Source organism: Canis lupus, chromosome 11 (genome assembly GCF_003254725.2).
Source record: "Canis lupus dingo isolate Sandy chromosome 11, ASM325472v2, whole genome shotgun sequence".
Taxonomy (NCBI): Eukaryota; Metazoa; Chordata; class Mammalia; order Carnivora; family Canidae; genus Canis; species Canis lupus.
In genome coordinates, this window is record NC_064253.1 from 7501458 (window position 1) to 7519611 (window position 18154).

The following is an 18154-nucleotide window of genomic DNA, read 5'->3' on the forward strand; positions in this document are numbered from 1 at the left end:
GCATTCCCAGAAACTCGCTGGGGCTCTAATTGGCAAACTTTTCCTCCTCATTATGCCTTTCTAGGAGTATTTAGATGTTAGCCTTCTCTTCTCTTCTTACTGCTCCTCTGCTGTCTGTTGGTATCTTCCCACAACTGGTCTCAGACTCTCTAATCTGTTGTCTTCTTTATCATACCATTAATCCTACCTGGATACAGCTTCTTGTGTTGATAATGTTTCATTTTCTTCATTAGAATGTAATTATTCATGTGAGCATAAAGGTAATGCATGTCATCAACTTAGTCTGATAAACTATAAATGTAAGTCTTTGACTTCCAACTTTAATTCACTTGCAATCCTTCCTAGCCTGCAACATGGCAAGAGATGGCTGGAAGTGGAAAGAGTTGGATTGTACCTGATACTCTTGCTTGCTGTGAAAATAAGTACTAAATGGGTAAGCAGGTAGGGTGCATGCCAGCAGAATGTACCCAAAGGTTGTTGCTGGTAAGTTGGGACCGCAGAAGAGGCCTGAGGACTTGTCTTCACCTTGCCTTTGAGAAAACACTCTTGCAAGTTGTGTTTCTTTATGATGCCATATTAAGTATAGAAAACAGATAAAACTTGGCCTATAAATTGATATAGTAAGAGCAAGAACCAAGAATCTGAATTATTACTTTCAATTTAAAAGTTGGAAATGTCTCAACTGGCAAATAAAAATCCTGAAATTATTATTATTTTTTAAAAAGCTCTGAGGAAAACGTACTGAGATATAACTTAAGAGTTAAGTTTTCCAAAAGACCCAACAACAATTGGGATAGGAGCAGAATATTTACAAGAAGTATCTATGAGTTGACAAAGGGAATTGTTTCCACAAATCACATGCATTCCAGGCAAAATTAGTGTAATGTACATGCTGGCATAACCTTCGAATTTCAAACATAAATTTAAAAGATCCTAAAGGTATATATGTATAATGTCATTACCTAAAAATAATTATAAATTATGCTGACTTCAAAATTCAGACTTAAAATCTAGACTCAGGGATGTTTTCTATTTTGTGTGTATGCATGTATTGTTTTTCTTTTGTGTGTTGTTGTTGTATTCTTTTCTTTTTGAGACTCAATGATAAGAACATAGGATACAGAAATGATTTTATACTATGGTCCTCAATAGGTAAGATAAAAATTTGGAAAAATAAGAACATTGGGAGAAATTATGCAAAATATTAATTGTGGTTGCTTCTGATTGGGAATTTTACTAATGTAGGTCCTAATAGTTTATAGTTTTTTGGTACTTTTTAGATGTTCTAGAATGGTCATGTATTACAATAATAATTAGGAACATATAGTTAAAAAATTAAAGAAAAAGACATTTTTCCAACTAACATTCTTCTGTTATGAAGCCGTTTCTTGAGTTCACTCATTATCAGGCTCTGGCTATACCTTAAAGACTCAAGTAAGCCTGTGACATTTCATTCGAGTATTAGATGAATTTCACAATCTTACCATGAACTTCCTACAGCCTTAAATTTTAAAAAATTCTTCGGAACGCTTTGGAGTCATAAAAGCAAACTTTTCATAAAAAAACCACATACACACTATTTTTCTTGAGAACTGAAACTTAAAATTTCTGCAGAGGCAATGATTTGTCAAAACAAAATTCCCTCAAAGGTATAAATCATAGCAGCTTGCCCCAGGTCCAGCCTGTGCTGTTTCTACTTGGGTTAGACTGGAGATAAAGAACCATCTTCCTGGCACAGCTGGGTTTGTGTTTTCTAAAGGCTAGTGTAAAAATCCACACTATTTTATATAGGATACAATGACATTATAGACATAATAAAACTGTAGTCCTTTAAGGTGGGAGTTGCAAAATTACAATGAAGGGACCTGATAAAGTTTATATACATGCTTCATTTGACTTGAATATTGTTTAAATGAATCAGGGGCCAAAATCAATAAATCACAAGACCGTCCCCCTAGAATTCTGGGTTTTGAGGCATCTCTTAAAAAAACTGTAAAGTCTAGAAATCCTAAGCAGCAGTTTGCTAGAGGTTAGCTTGCTGTTCTTTTTTAAGGTAGGTTTGTGTTCTCTCAGCTTCCAAAAACCTACCTTACTCATTTAGGTTAACTGTCTAGCTCCAGCAGGCATTTGAATTGGTGAATTCTGTTTGTAAATAAGAATGTTAAAAAATTAAAATAAAATAAAATAAAATAAAATAAAATAAAATAAATAAAATAATATAAAATAAAAGAAGAATGTCAATCCTAACTGATGGCTATAATTATTAAGTGAAAAATTGATACCTATGGAGGTTATTTGTGGTGTTTCTGTGACAAACTGTTGTTGGGTTTTGAGCCAGACGTCCTGGGTTGTGTATCGGTTAGGATGACTTTGGATGCAGCTCTGATGGCTTCAGTAAAGTTAAATGATTTTCTCCTCTAAGTAAGAAGGCCTGAACTGAAGTAGCTCCAAGGTTGGTCACTTTAGGAACTCAACCATGCCCTCAGAGATCTAGACACTTTCTCTCTCCCTGCTCTGCCATCCTCAGAGATCTTTCTCTCATGCTGGCTCCCCTCAAGGTTGCAAAATTGCTGACACAACAGCTCTCAACATGCAAAGACAATACCCAGCAGAAGAAAAGGGTAACTCTCTTCTTTTGGTCTCTATTAAAGAGTAAAAACAAAACAAGCAAACAAACAAAACACTCTCCAGAATCCCCCTCTAGTATATTTTCCTTAATATAACATTGACCAGAACCCTGCCCTAATGTCTAACAGTAAACCAAATGTCAAGAAGAGTACAGTATCTGTGATCGGTTTAGAAAATACAACCCCTAATATAGGCATAGTCTTGCTTTCCCTTACCACAAGGTGGGTCACATTGGGGAAAAGTGGCCCCAGAGTGAAGCACTGATGGATCACAGGAAAGAAATGGTGGGAAGGGGAAACTGATTTTATACGTAACTAACATGATCATTAAAAATGGTTTGGGGCATCTGGGTGGCTCTGTTGGTTAAGCATCTGCCTTTGGCTCAGGTCATGATCTCAGGGTCTTGGGATTGAGTCCTGTATCAGGCTCCCTGCAAAGACCCTGCTTCTCCCTCTGACTATGTCTCTCCCTCTCTCTCTGTGTGTCTCTCATGAATAAATAAATACAAATTTTTAAAATGTTAAAATAAAAAGTTTCTCTCGCTTTGGAATGGCCTTGGGCACATTGAGCTTCTCTTAGTTCACATTCTTTGTCTGTAAATTAGGAATAATGATGTCCTTTTAACGGGCTTAACATAAATATCAAATGTCACATATGAGAGAGTATAGATATTTCATATATGGTAGCTTTTTTTGAAAATGCCAGATATATTTTGGAATATAAATGGAAAAAGGTAAAAAAAAAATGAGAGGTGTTGTAGAAATTTAAAATGAAGCTGATTGAAACTTTGAGGAAACTTTTACAAAATCCTATTTTAGTTGAAGGTTTACCTTTTACCTTAAGACATATTTTAACTCCCACTCAGTTAATGGATGAGAAGCGCCATTCAACACATGTTGAAAGCAGACAGTTGAAAGTAGACAATTGTGTTTATGAGGTTGAGATCTTTGTTTACTGTTATATTTTGTGAAAGAGAAAAATGGACATGGTACTCTTAGTGACACTGCTGAAGTTTGGCTCAATTCAGGATATGCCCCCTTTTCCCACCCTGTCATTTGGATAAATGAGAATATTTGGTTGTTTGATGTTCTACCAGAAAGGATACTCCATGGCAAGGTACAATATAAAGCAGGTGCTACTACATGCTCTACTGGGCAGGATGACAAGTGATGGCTTCCCCAGAGTCATAGCAAAAGACAGATTTAGTGAATCTTGCTTTATGATGGAGAATCCACACACCAGGGCTGCAGATTAAACTCGGCCTGCTGAAGTGTGAGTATTTGCATTTGCACTCCCAAGAGAGCTTTCATCAAGTGGCAGGAGAGGGTGAAACTCTGAAGGCTGCGTATAACAGTCACCACCTGATGATCCCTATCAAGAGGACTACAAAATCAAATTAAGACCTTGGAAAAGAACAGATGTAAGAATCTTGCAAATCCCTCTAGTTTTGAGGACATTACTATTTCCGGGGGGTGGGGGTGGGGGTGGGGGAAGTACAGAAATCTTGCAAGGTGATCCAAATAATAACTGGGCATTCCAGCAAGTTCCAAACGTTCTTTGCATTTACATGGTTGCCAGATTATGCTCCTTGGAGATCATCTATCAAAGGGTATCGCTTGCTGACATTTTTGGTCACTGGTGGCTTCAGTGATGACAGTGTACTCATGTTAGGCCTTGAAAACAGAATGAAACCACCCACAAATTGGCTTCAGTTTCTACTTAAGTAAGCATGTTTCAACAGATTTTTAAAAAAGAAGAAAGAAAAGAAAAGGGAGAGAGTGCCTTGGTAAGAAGATTGTGATTCTAATTCTAGTTTCTTCTCCAGATAAGAATGCCTCAGGTCTGTAAGTAAAGCCTTCTAATTTGTACACTCCTTTTTCTTCAACTATATGATGAGAATGATAATGTCTATACTTCCTATGTTATTTCTGTTCCAATTAAATTCTGAATAAGTTTTCAGTGGGAATATTCCAAAATTATTATGGAACAAATAGTGCCACGAATGATCAAGACATGTACAATCATCATAATGAAATAATATTCACATTCTTATTCCTTGGGGGAGAGGGGCTAAAACATTGGACATTAAGTGGTGAAGATCATCAGGCCCCTTGGCCCTTAAATGTTTCTCTCAGCCACCAAGCAAACTTTAAAAATTTAACAGTGATATATAATTATTATATAATACAGTGCAAAATCATATCTCATTGATCATATAGTACTATTTCTCTCCTTTAAAATGGGACATCCTCTCCTTTTTTGTCTGTCATGACCTGTCCTTAGTATTTGAAAGAGTAAAGAGCCAATGGTTTGCAGCATAGCCCCCAGTTTGGGTTTTTCTCATTGTTTTCCATTATTCAATTCGGCTTATGCATTTCTGTCAGAAATATTACGTATGTGATACACCATCTTTCTCAAAGCAACATATCTGAGGCACTTGATATCAATTTGTTCTAATTTTGGTTCTAGTAACTTGATCAATTAGTTCAAGTAGTTTCTGCCAGATTTTTTTTTCTTTTAAAGAAATACCTTTAGGAGTGCCTGGGTGGCTCAGTGGTTGAGCATCTGCCATTGGCTTGCATGATCCTGGGGTCCTGGGATCCAGTCCCACATTGGGCTCCCCATAAGGGTCTGCTTCTCCTTCTGCCTTTGTCTCTGCCTTTCTCTCTGTGTCTCCCATGAATTAATAAATAAAATTTTAAAAAATAAAAAATACCTTTATAATTGGTCAGTAACCTGTTGTCAGATACTTTAAAACTATAAAAATATTTAATTTGTCAACAAACATGAACCTCTAATTTTAGCATTCAGCAGTGATATTTGTCCCTATCAATTTTTATTGTTTTGTTGTTGTTGTTTGCAGATCGTTGGCTTTCTATCATTTGATAAAGTTAATTCATCTATCAAGGTGGAAGGTGGAAGCTAAGTGGCCTGGCCCATGTAACAAATCTAAGCCTAAGTAAGTTAGCATGTGCTTATGGGAAGCACTTTATCAAGGAATCATAACATAAACCTGTCAACATCCTCCAATGCAGCTTTCAGCTGGCTTACCTTGCTATAGAAAATAGGACCTGCTAGCCTTACAAGCAAAGCCCTCACCTGCCAGCCAAGCATACTCTGTTTCCTAGCTGCCTCTTCTAATTCTTTGTGGAACTTGCGGTTGCCCCAGATCCCTCAGGAAGAGCTCCACTGCCTGAGAGGCACTGTGCTCCCCCAATCCCTGGATTGTTTCCCCTTGAATGAAAGACATTAAAGTTGTTACTAAATTGTATTATTTTTGTCATTTGAGAGGCACCTGGGTGGCTCAGTCAGTTAAGCATCTGCCTTCAGCTCAGGTCATGATCTCAGAGTCCTGGGATTCAGCCCCATTGGGCTCCCTGCTCAGCAGGGTGTCTGCTTCTCCCTCTCCCTCTGCCTGCTACTCCCCCTGCTTATATTCTCTCTTTCTCTCTGTGTCAAATAAATAAATAAAATCTTTAAATTGTATTATTTTTGTCATTTGACACATTCCTTCCACCTTTAATATGTTACTTGTTTATTGTTTATTTTTCCAGTGTTTTTCCTGTTATAGCTGTCACTCATTTTTGATGCTTAGATTGTTATAAATTTGAGCAGTAGCAGCCCCATCAAACTAGTTCCTGTTATTTTGTTCCCCACTTTGTTTTAGTACTTTTTTGAGTAAGGGAATTCAGGCTCATCTCATGCTTTGCCTGAAGCAGCCTGGGATCTCCCGAGAGCCCTGGTTCCAAATAAACAACTATATTTGGAAAACAAGAGCTTGGAGCTAGAGGTGCACATTTTTCGGGGGCATCATTGCTTCTAGGCTCAAAAATACCATTCATACTTAAGGGAAAAAACTAATATCAATTTTTACTTAATAATTTTAAAGAAAATTAAAATTAAAAACTAGTCAAAGAGGAGGATACAATAAGAAGTATGTCATACTACTGGTGGAAATTGAAACCATTGTGGAAAACAATCTGTCACTATGTAGTTCGGTTTAAGATAGTCATACCTGAAAAAAAAAAAAAGATAGTCATACCTGTTAAACTAGCAGTTTCTTCTTTAGGCATTCACACTGGGGATGTTGTCGCATCAGTGCAAAAAGATGCATGTTCAGGAATGTTCACTTGGCATTAGTCATTAAAGCCAAAATATGGGCTGTGTTAAAGAAACTGGTATATTTATCAGATGGAGCCTTTTGTTGCAGTTGGAATTCATGGATTAGAAATACATGTTTTAATATACAATTCAAACCACATGTAAAAATGAAAATGTTATACTAAAGATATTTACAATATGATATTATAATTTGTCTAAAACAGACAGCAATGCTGCTTATGGTTTATGTGTATATCTGCATGCATTCCCATGATAAAAACATGAATTAGAATGATAAGGGCCAAATTCAGGTTAATGGTTGCTTTTGGAGAAAGAAAAGGGAAGCAATTGGATAGAGCTCTATCTCTTAGGTTTTATTGCTTTACTATTGAAAACATAAATAGGAAATTTTATAGATTTTCCAATGTTTTATAATTTGTAACAATTAAGTGATTATGTATTATCATATGGGACTTTAGTGGTATGAACTTTTAGCAGAACTCTTGACAAGAAAATAAGCAGAACAATGAGGAGAGAACCCAGAAACTGAGGAATGTTATATCTGTTTCAGCCTAAGTGTTTTCTTTTTTGGATATATAGACATTGTTTCCCCTGTTTTTCACTAAGGTATGAAAATTTGGAATCCTCTCAATATCTTCCTGTGAGAAAGAATGACATCTGCAACACGTTGTTCAATCATTTTGAGCTGCAGTGGAAGTAAATTTTAACATTGCCACAAAATGCATATGTACATTTTACGTCCTAGACTAGGAAATGTTTAGAAAATGTAGCATTCTAGAGAAGGAAGGCCATTTCAACTAAATCTAGTGTTAGAAGATATTAGAGGAGGCAGGATTAGGAACCAGTTGTCTGAGGGGAAATTAGCATTGCAGAAAGAGAATCAAATCTGACAGATCTAAAGTAGAGGCTAAGGAAGTACTTATCAGTAGAAACAGCATAGAAAGGAGAGGAAGGTATTCAGTGAGCAACAGGCCAGTTACTTTCATAGGCCACAATTATGAGATAATAAGACAATTTTCTCTCCCACACACACAAAAAAATATACATGAGAGAAGAAAAGGGAGATTTGTCCTAAACTTGTATGTGGGTGAATGGGCACAGTAAGAAGCCAGTATAATTCAGAATGGTGCAAGGCTTTGAGGTGGATGAAATAATATGATCGGTATTAATTAAAGCATACCTAAGCCCTAGATTCTAACCCTTGTTCCAATTACTTGATGACCTTTAGTGGGACACCTAACTTCCTTGAACCTCAGCTTTCTCATCTGTAAATAAGGAGGATGTACTCAATTATCTACTTCCTTTCCCACCTTAGCACTTACGATTCTATGAAATCCAAATCATTTAATCAATAGATACCATTTAATCAAGTATCTGCCATGTACAAAGTATTCTTCTAGGTGGTTTAAATATATCATACCATGAAGTAGCTTTTACCAGCTTTTTGAAGAAGGCCCAAAAGTTTATCAAGATTTAATGACTTGCTCAAGATCCTGAGCTGGTCGGTGAGGGAGCTGGAATAGTCTAGGAATGTGAAAAGTTCTTGTCTGAAATATTTTGCCACATAAAGAATCACTTGGGTAAGCAATATATATACACATATATGTATATATTTAATGCATAGAAATCATTTGTAGGAACTTGCTCCTCATGTGTTATACCTTAGTGTGAATCATGTTAATAAGGACATTATTTACCTGAGATATCAGCATTTCTCTGATTGGGTAGAGAATAAAGAAGGAAAAAGATGAAGGATTTTTAACCTGTATGTAGAATGGGAAATTTCAAATAACCCAAAAGCAGCAAAAGTCACTAGAGAGCTTATAAGACAGGGAAGAAGAAACTGAAAGTTTAAATAGAGCTCTAAAAGGAGGAATAACAGGCTAACACGTGCACTACTTAGAAAATATTTCCAAATTTCTGGCAAAATCAAATGTCCCCAAATTCTGAATGAATACCTCAAGGGCCTTTGAAAACATTTCCTTAATGTAGCTCATGCTCCTCTTTCTTGCACTCTGCTGTTTTCTCATTCAGTAAGTAAATATTTACTGTGATAATTCTAGACATTTTATCTCCCCACTGAAGTCTCACTTTTGTTATCAATGAAGTTGAGGTAGTGGTGGGATCAGGAAAGAAAAGAAGAAAAGACAATGAAAAAGCAGCTTTTAGATAAGATAAACACATGCAATTAATAACTCACCTCCTCCTATTCCCACTAGATCATCCATCCATTGTGATGTTTGCTGAATTTATCAACATGCAAGATTTCAGAATTAACCTCCTAATCAGCCAACCAAAGCCTGGAGGCTGCTGTACCTACCTTGATGATATTTAGTAAATATTGTCAAAGCGAAAAATGCCCTTCCTTTTCCTTTTCTCTTGTTTATTTTACTTTCTGGTTTGTGGGGGAAAAAAATTCTGGTTCAATTAGAGAAAGGATGGGTAAGATCCATTATATCATTCCCTAAATTTAGACTCCTGAGAAATATTTCCACCCCACCCCGCCTCTCACAAACACAGACACCTTTATCTAAAAGGGGAAAAACAGAGGAGTTTCTTCTTTAATTTAGGCAAAAGTCACCTTAGTTCCAACTATCTTGCTATTTAAGTCAAAGGTGATTTGGATCTGAACTAAAGGGGTATATTTTTCTTTATTCAGAGAGCCTGATTTGGACGCACACTCTAAAAGACTCTGATGGCTATGTTTAAATTATTAGAGGCCTTGGTGAGTCAGTTGTTTTCTGTTTCTGGATCATTTACATTTGTCTGTTTATTTGTTTGATGGTCTTCATATTCTAGCTACTGGGTTCAAGTACCAACATCACAGTTCTAAATTATATTTCAATCCATGCTTCATATAAACGACCTGGTGGAAGGATGCAATAAAAGTGTACTTTGTAATACCGAGTCTACTCATGCCGTTATGGAAAGCACAATGTCAGCACTTTCATTTCCATTATACACCCTATTTGTTCAGAAATTATATACAGAGCCATAAAAATTTGCTTGGCTGTGAGGTATTAGCTCAGCCCACGGATAAACAATTAGATAAAAACCATAAAATGGCTAAGACAATTGATTAAGAGTAAAGTTTGGGCCAACTGTGTATGTGACCTGGGTTCAATGTCATTTAGAAACTCTTTCTGCCACAACAAGAAAAGAGCTGTGAGACAAGGATTCCCAGGCTAGAGGGAAAATCTCTAGGCTTAGAAATAGATGCCTGAGACTGGTTATTTGTTAGGTAGGTTTGCATATTTCTTTGTTTTAGTTGGGAAGTAAAAGGAATTAAGATGAGAATAGAATTTCTACTTTGATGATACTTTGGTGTATTAGGAGAGCTTTTGACCCAAAGTTCAGGAAAATTGCCATGAAAACTCTTCGGCATGGAAAAACATCCATCTTATAAATCAGAGTGAAAGAATTCTAGAGGACAGACATCAATCAGTATATTTTTGTTCATTTGTTTCTTATCAATGTTCGTTTATAGTTAGGAAATATTAAGTGAGAATCTAGGTACTGCTCACATGGATTTTTCAGCCAGCTGGTGGTGTTTGAGCCAGCTTGGCTACAACAACAAAATATCATAGACAGGTGGCTAACAAACTAGACATTTATTTCTCATACTTCTGGAAAGCTAGAAGTCTGAGATCAGGGTGCCAGCATGGTGTGTGCCCTTTTCCTGGTTTGTTGATGACCTAGTTCTCACTAGGGAAGTCACAGAGAGGGAGGGTCTGGTCTCACACCTTACTCTTGTAAAGATATCAATGCCATCATAAGGACCTTATTCTCATCACCTCCTGTAGCCTACTCACCTCCCAAAGGCCTCTCTTTTAAACATCACCACACTGGGTGTTAGTATTTTAACATAAGAATTTTGAGGGGATAGATACAAGCATTCAGTCTATCACATATGGTTAGGTTTCCTTTTTGGGCTGATTTGTTGTAAAAGATCAGGTAAAGATTCCAAAAGTTACAGTGATCATTTACCTTGGACAAAACCTGGTTGTATACCCAGAATGACTGACATTAAAGCTAATTGAACTATTTTATTTCTCATATGAGTCACTGAAAGGTGATCCTCCATCACTCTCTAAAAAAAAAAAAAAAAAAAGATGTTTTATATATTTATTTATTTTTTATTTTTTTAAGTAATTTTTAAAGGCTTTTTATTTATTTATTAATGAGAGACACACAGGGAGAGAGAAACAGGCAGAGAGACACAGGCAGAGGGAGAAGCAGGTTCCATGCAAGGAGCCCGAAGTGGGACTCGATCCCGCATCTCCAGGATCTCACCCCAGGCTGAAGGCTACACTAAACCACTAAGCCACCGGGGCTGCCCAAAAAAGATGTTTTAGAGTACAAAATATTTTTTGAAAAAAGCCCTCATGATATATTATTATAAACACTATGGAACACTGAATGGTCTTTTATATTCTTAAAGCCCTGCTATTAGGATTTTAATTTCTATTCTGCAACTTAGTAGCTATGTGACTATGGGCAAGCCATTTAACCTCTCTATCCTTTAGCTTCCTCATCTCTCATATGAAGATAAAAAACAGTATCCAGCTCAGATGTTATTATGATATTACACTAATTGATAAATGGTAAATACCTAGAGTAATGCTTGACACATAGTAGCAGCTAAATAGGTGGGGAATGCAGCAGCATATTTTGTTGGACTGTGTTCTAGCAAGAGTTCTCCTAATCTATATACTCCTAGATTAAGAAAGTTTTGCTATCGTATTGACAAGAAAAGAAATCCCCTTCCTGTGGCCCCAGATTGTCCAAGTGTCTATGACATAAAAGAAAAGAAAAATGAAAAGAGAAAAAGATAATCCATTCTTTCCTTTTCTTTTGAGTTTCAGCTTCATTTGAGAATGCAAAAATAGGATATTCATTCTTTCAAAATTTTATAAGTTCATTGTCAAGTGTTAATCAGATGAGATGTTAAAATACTTAACTTAAAATGCTAATAGTTGTTGCTTTTTTTCCTTTTAAAAAGTTGAACAAAAGCAACTATTAATGTCGCAGTCAGTACTCTTTCTAGAACATTTCACAGAATTTATTCTCTAAGGTAAAGTTATATTTAACCAAAATCATCTTTACCATCACAAAAATATCTTTAAAAAATTAAAGATGGAATTATTTCAGTCAAGTTTAGACAGGCTTATAGAATAATTGTGGAAAATTATAATTTGCTCAAAATAAAAGTAATGTTTCCTTTGGCTTTTCTGAAATAGGCAATATGCCATTTTCTCATAGACAATTATGAATTTCATTAGAAGGGTTGATTAATCCAAAAGCAAATCGGTTTGGCTTAAATAAAACTGCAAAGCTGCTTAAATTAAATCAAATTAAAGTATTAGATTTAATGCCTTTAAAGACAAAAGCATTAAACCCATTTTGTTTGCATGAGAAATATAGGTGTCTAATACAAACTTCTATTTCTGAACCTACACATTTAAACTGAAGAAAGGAGCAATATTTTTTGTTCCAGATAGCCCCCATTTGAAGTATTAAGTAAATAATCATATTGTATATTGTGTTTTTATGAGGGAGTCCATAAAACTTAAATCCATTCATCAAATGGTATTTCCATCACAACATGAGAGCATAACATAAAGGTGGATTGAACCTGTATAGGGAAATTACTAGTGTACAAATGTTTTTCTGATGCTCAAGGTGTGTGCTTGTTGGGTAAATCCCAACAGCTGCTGCACTTCCAACAGGCTGCAGACAGAGATGGACCTCATTAATTCATATGGACGGAAGGTGAAGAGTGCCAGTTCTTCAGCAAAGTTCTTGACACAGTGAAGATGCTCCAGACAGGAAACCACCACAGCACATGTCTGGGGATAAACAGAAGTAAAATGAAGGGGACCATCTAAAGCAGAGGATCTACTCCAGAGCTAAGCTGATGAATCACTGTTCTCTGTGATCATGCCCTTAGGCCTTCATTGCTAATGCCTGCACAATGAGAGCCACCAGTTTCACAAAAGTCCTGGACCCCTCAGCACCTGCACTACCTCACTTCCCCTTTCAGCCTTCCACAAGATGCAAGAACACTGCGGCTTGTGCATGCATGTCATAACTTCCTACGAGTCCCTAAGTTCCATTTCCAGTGAGTGTGAGATCTGGAAAAGAACCAAGTGAGCACTACTTTGGGAGCAAGTTTTCCTCTCTAAAACTTCCTGAAAAGATCTGAATCAGGAAGAAACATGAATAATAAAAGAAAAGTGGGATCCATGTTAGAAATGATGAGGAATTTCAGCTAAGCCTAGAGAACAAGAGATGAAATGAAAGAAAACAATTCCCTCTTGTTTGCCTAAGAATAGCCTGCTTAAGAATAATGAAAGCACACAGTGGTGGATTCCTGTCCACATTTTTGACCCACAGGGTAGGGTCAGAGGTGAGGCCAATTGAGGGACACTGAGGGACAATCAGGAGACCTATTGAGGGACACTGAGGGACAATCAGGAGACCTATTTCAAACCAACTGATGCCTGTTGGAAGGGTTCTGTTTGCTAACACCATATTGAGCAGAAACCCTCATGCTCTGTAAAAGGACCCCATGGGGACTGGCTTCTGACAAGAGCAGCTCTGGAAGGCCCTAAACAGGACTCCTGATGGTCTTGGAAAATGTGAAACAGATACTGTTCATTACAGAGCCACACTTTTTAATTCCCACTCTCATTTTCTCACTCTTCCCAGGCTGCCATATCTCTGCATTTGCATAGTAAATACTTCCAATCCAGATGAAAGCTGGAAGAAATAATAGATTTACTGTAATTTAAGACAGATATCATCACCAATCCCAAAGGAAGTTTATTTCTATTTCAACATATTCATCTTTATCAATCAGATTAATACTTGCACAGTAAATAGGAAAAAAAAATACTGTATCTTGAAAAGGATAATATAATATGTTCCAAAGAAACCAGAACAAATGTATCCTCTGAAATAAAGTAGTGCAAAGAAGAAAATGACATTTTCAAATGTTTAATTTGTATTTTTAATAAGATTTTGAGATACTGCAGCAGTGAAATCATGATAGCCCTATACAGAAAAGAAAAGAGGAAAATCATTCCTTCAGCAAGTATTCATTGTTTAGCTGCCCTGTTGCAGGCACAGAGGTAGGCTCTGAGAACCCCATTATGAATGAAGAAGATACCTTTCCTACCCTTAACAAAGTTTGCATTTAGATGATAGCTATTCACCTAATCCCACTTAAAATTAGTTAGAAGCACAGTGCTATGGAGAGGAACCATATCACAAATAACACCAATAACAGGTGAGTGCTGATCACATCTGTGCAATCAAGGAAGGCTTCCCTGAGCAAGTAATATTTAAACTGGAAAAGAAAACAAAACTTGGAATTAGCCAGGCCAAGACTTGGGGAAAACATGAAGCATGTAGAGGAAAAATCAAATGGGAAACATTAAAAACCAGGGGGAAAAAAACATGATCAAAGATCCAAGTGGCCAGGGGAGGGTGAAGATGGGAAGCTACAAGTTAGGCTTAAAGGAGAAGCAAGGGCTAGCTTACGTCCAGTCTAGGAAGTCATATTGAGGAGTTTGAATTTCATTCTGTGGGTAATGTAAGAATTATAAGCAAGAAAATAACATGATAAAACGTGTTCTTGGAATATTCTGGCAACTCTGGAGACCAGGTTGGCAAAGCATGGGAGAAGATGGGGAAAGAAGTTAGGAAGGCATTCAAGTAGTCAGGACAAGAGGTGAGAATTACTTATAGGATGGAGGTATTCCAATAGATTGGAGTCCTTGGAAATCTTAAATAATTCATGGAAATGGGAAGCATTATTGCTGATGAAAATCTGCAATGGAGGAAATTATTGATAAATTGAAAAGAAATTACTAAAGCTGGAGGCCATGCCATTCTCTTAGAATCCAGAGAAAAAGACCAAAAGGATAAGTATGATGAGAGAAATATTAGGAAGAGTGGTCAAAGAAATCACATGTTAGGGAGTCTAAGAGGTGAGAAGGCCAAATAAAATGGGAGAAAAAAAGATCAGAGAAATGATATGATGGTACAGATTAAACAAATGAGCTATCAAATAATAAAATATATGGAGGAAATGGAAATCCATATTGCCAAGTGAAAGAAACTGGTTTGAAAAAGTTACCTACTGTATGATTCTACCAATATAACATTCTGGAAAAGTCAAAACTACAGAGATGTAAAACATCAGTGTTTGCTATAGGTTCAGAGAGAGGGTGTAGGGATAAACAGTTGGAGCATACGGCACTTTTAAGGCAGGAAGACTATTTTTTAAGATGCTGTAATGGTGAATATATGTCATTCTAGATTTGTTGAAACTCATAGAACCAAACAATACAAAGGATGAAACTTAATGTAAATTCTAGATTTTAGTTAATCACGTATCAATATAAGTTCATTAATTCTAAAACATATACCTATCACACTAATGAAAGATGTTGGTCAATAGATAAAACTGTATTTGAGGAAGTTAGGGGTGGGTGGAGAAAGGAGTATATGGGAATTCTTTGTACTCTGTGCAGTTTTTCTGAAAATATATTGCTCTTAAAAAATAAAATCTAATAAATAATATAAGACAACTTCCCACAGTCAAAGAAACACCAGAATTTACAGAAAAATGTTTACCCCAAGTATCTGGCAAAATTGTTTGGCCCCGAGTTTATGACACCAAAAGGAAGCAAAGCCAGACTGAAAAATGAGGTGTTTGATAGAAATGAAGTCAGTTAAAGGAGAAACAGAAGGGCATAGAAGGAGAGCAGAAGAAAAAAGGGAGGGTGACTGTGGATCGTCTCGATTACCCTTTAAAATACACAAAACACAGGGGAAAATATATACATAATATCCTGAATGAGAAAGTGGAGCCCATGCCAGCCACCAGTCAGAGCAAAAGGGACATGGAAAGACAGCATTTCCTTGGGTTTGGTCTGTATGGTACAATCAGGTGGCTCTGATTGCCGGTGATGTACATATAGCTGAAAATGAAATGGTGATTCCTAACTGGTGAGCAAAGGCATGGGCAGGCTAGACAAAAGTGAAATGAGGAGAGATGGTTCCTGGGAGACATAAATACATATTCTGGAAGTGAGGATTCCCACACATGGCTCATTGCCTCAGATGGATCAGCTGTATGGTACAATCCCACTGGTTAGAATTGTCTGCTTATCAGCCATGAAATAACGAATTTCAGGGCTGAAGTAAACCTAACAAAACCTTACTCTTTCTTGTCTTCTTCCAAAATAATCCTTTTCGCTGGAGCCCAGAAATACTTTTTCAACTATTCCTCCTCTCTTATTCTGGTTTAACCAGCTGTCCCTTAGAGGTTGATCTCTGGCATTCATTGCTAGGAATAAGCCTGGTATCTAAGAGACTAAATATTTCTCAGACTTAGTATTTTGCCTAGTGTTTTTTCATGCTGCCCCTAATGTTCTTCTATAGTTAGAGAGACGGGGATATTGAGAGTTGTAGAATCTCTTTGAAATACATTGGCTGGATCAATAAAACTGGGCACATTTGAAAGTCACAACTGCATTGGTGGTAGGGGTGGAGGCCAACCTTTCCCTAGAAAGTACTATAAACCATTTATGTGTGACAAACTCGGGAAACTACTACCAGAGTAGCTGAGACAAGAGGAGGGTTCTTCTCTGTGACTTCTCTATATGAAAAATATCTCTCTTTCTGCATAAATGCTAACAATGATGAGGAAAAAAATTCATATCACAGGAAGAAGGGAAGGGACAGTCCCTTTGAAAAGAGACGTAATAAGCAAATCCATTTACCAGGATTGCAATATTATTTCAGAGGTTGAATAAGAACTTACTTGTATAGAACTAATTTTTCTTGGATGAGTTGCCATTTTTCATTGGGAGCAAGGTAGAAAATTCTTCCAAGTATCACAGTCATCTCATTCCTAACAGGGATTCTCCATCAATGTTTTCATAAAGGCAACTTTTAGGGAAAGAGTATCTGACTAAATTGAATGAATGAATATAAGTTTATGACACAACTAAAAGAAGACAGAGATCAATAAATTCCCTAACATTTATTCCCTGTTCATATATATGAAGCCAGGTTCAGCGGAAATAACATTGATTTTTACATAAGTTCCAGTGATTATTTCTGAGAGGAAAAATGAAAAGGATACAAGGGCATTGATAGTACTGCATGAAATTTCTCTTTGATGAAGCAGCAATTCCAAGTAGAAGAATCATGAAGTTTGGGGGAGAGTGATTCTTGAGTTTACCTAAGCTGTGGAGCAAGTAGGAAAGGAAGCGAGAAAAAGATCACAGAAACTTTGGCTTGAGTTTGGCTTGACACCATGCCTTGAATCTCTAAAATCGACCGAACTTAGATAATTGGCTGAATCTTTCTTCAAAAGTACTAACGAGTACTAATACTACCCTGATAGAATTCTTTCCGTAATTACATCAACTGGGGCACCTGGGTGGCTCAATGGTTGAGGGTCTGCCTTTGGTTCGTGTGGTAATCCTGGGGTCCTGGGATCAAGTCCTGCATCAGGCTCCCCACGGGGAGCCTGCTTCTCCCTCTGCCTATGTCTGTGCCTCTCTCTGTGTCTCTCATGAATAAATAAATAATATCTTAAAAAAAAAGAAATTACATCAACTGATTAAAGTATAGGTGACAATTCTCAATTCCAAGAGTCACACACACACACACACACACACACACAGTACAACAAAATCCTAGAGGAGAACACAGGCAACACCCTTTTTGAACTCGGCCACAGTAACTTCTTGCAAGATACATCCACGAAGGCAAAAGAAACAAAAGCAAAAATGAACTATTGGGACTTCATCAAGATAAGAAGCTTTTGCACAGCAAAGGATACAGTCAACAAAACTAAAAGACAACCTACAGAATGGGAGAAGATATTTGCAAATGACATGTCAGATAAAGGGCTAGTTTCCAAGATCTATAAAGAACTTATTAAACTCAACACCAAAGAAACAAACAATCCAATCATGAAATGGGCAAAAGACATGAAGATAAATCTCACAGAGGAAGACATAGACATGGCCAACACGCACATGAGAAAATGCTCCACATCACTTGCCATCAGGGAAATACAAATCAAAACCACAATGAGATCCCACCTCACACCAGTGAGAATGGGGAAAATTAACAAGGCAGGAAACCACAAATGTTGGAGAGGATGCGGAGAAAGGGGAACCCTCTTGCACTGTTGGTGGGAATGTGAACTGGTGCAGCCACTCTGGAAAACTGTGTGGAGGTTCCTCAAAGAGTTAAAAATAGACCTGCCCTACGACCCAGCAATTGCACTGCTGAGGATTTACCCCAAAGATACAGATGCAGTGAAACGCCGGGAACCTGCACCCCAATGTTTAAAGCAGCAATGTCCACAATAGCC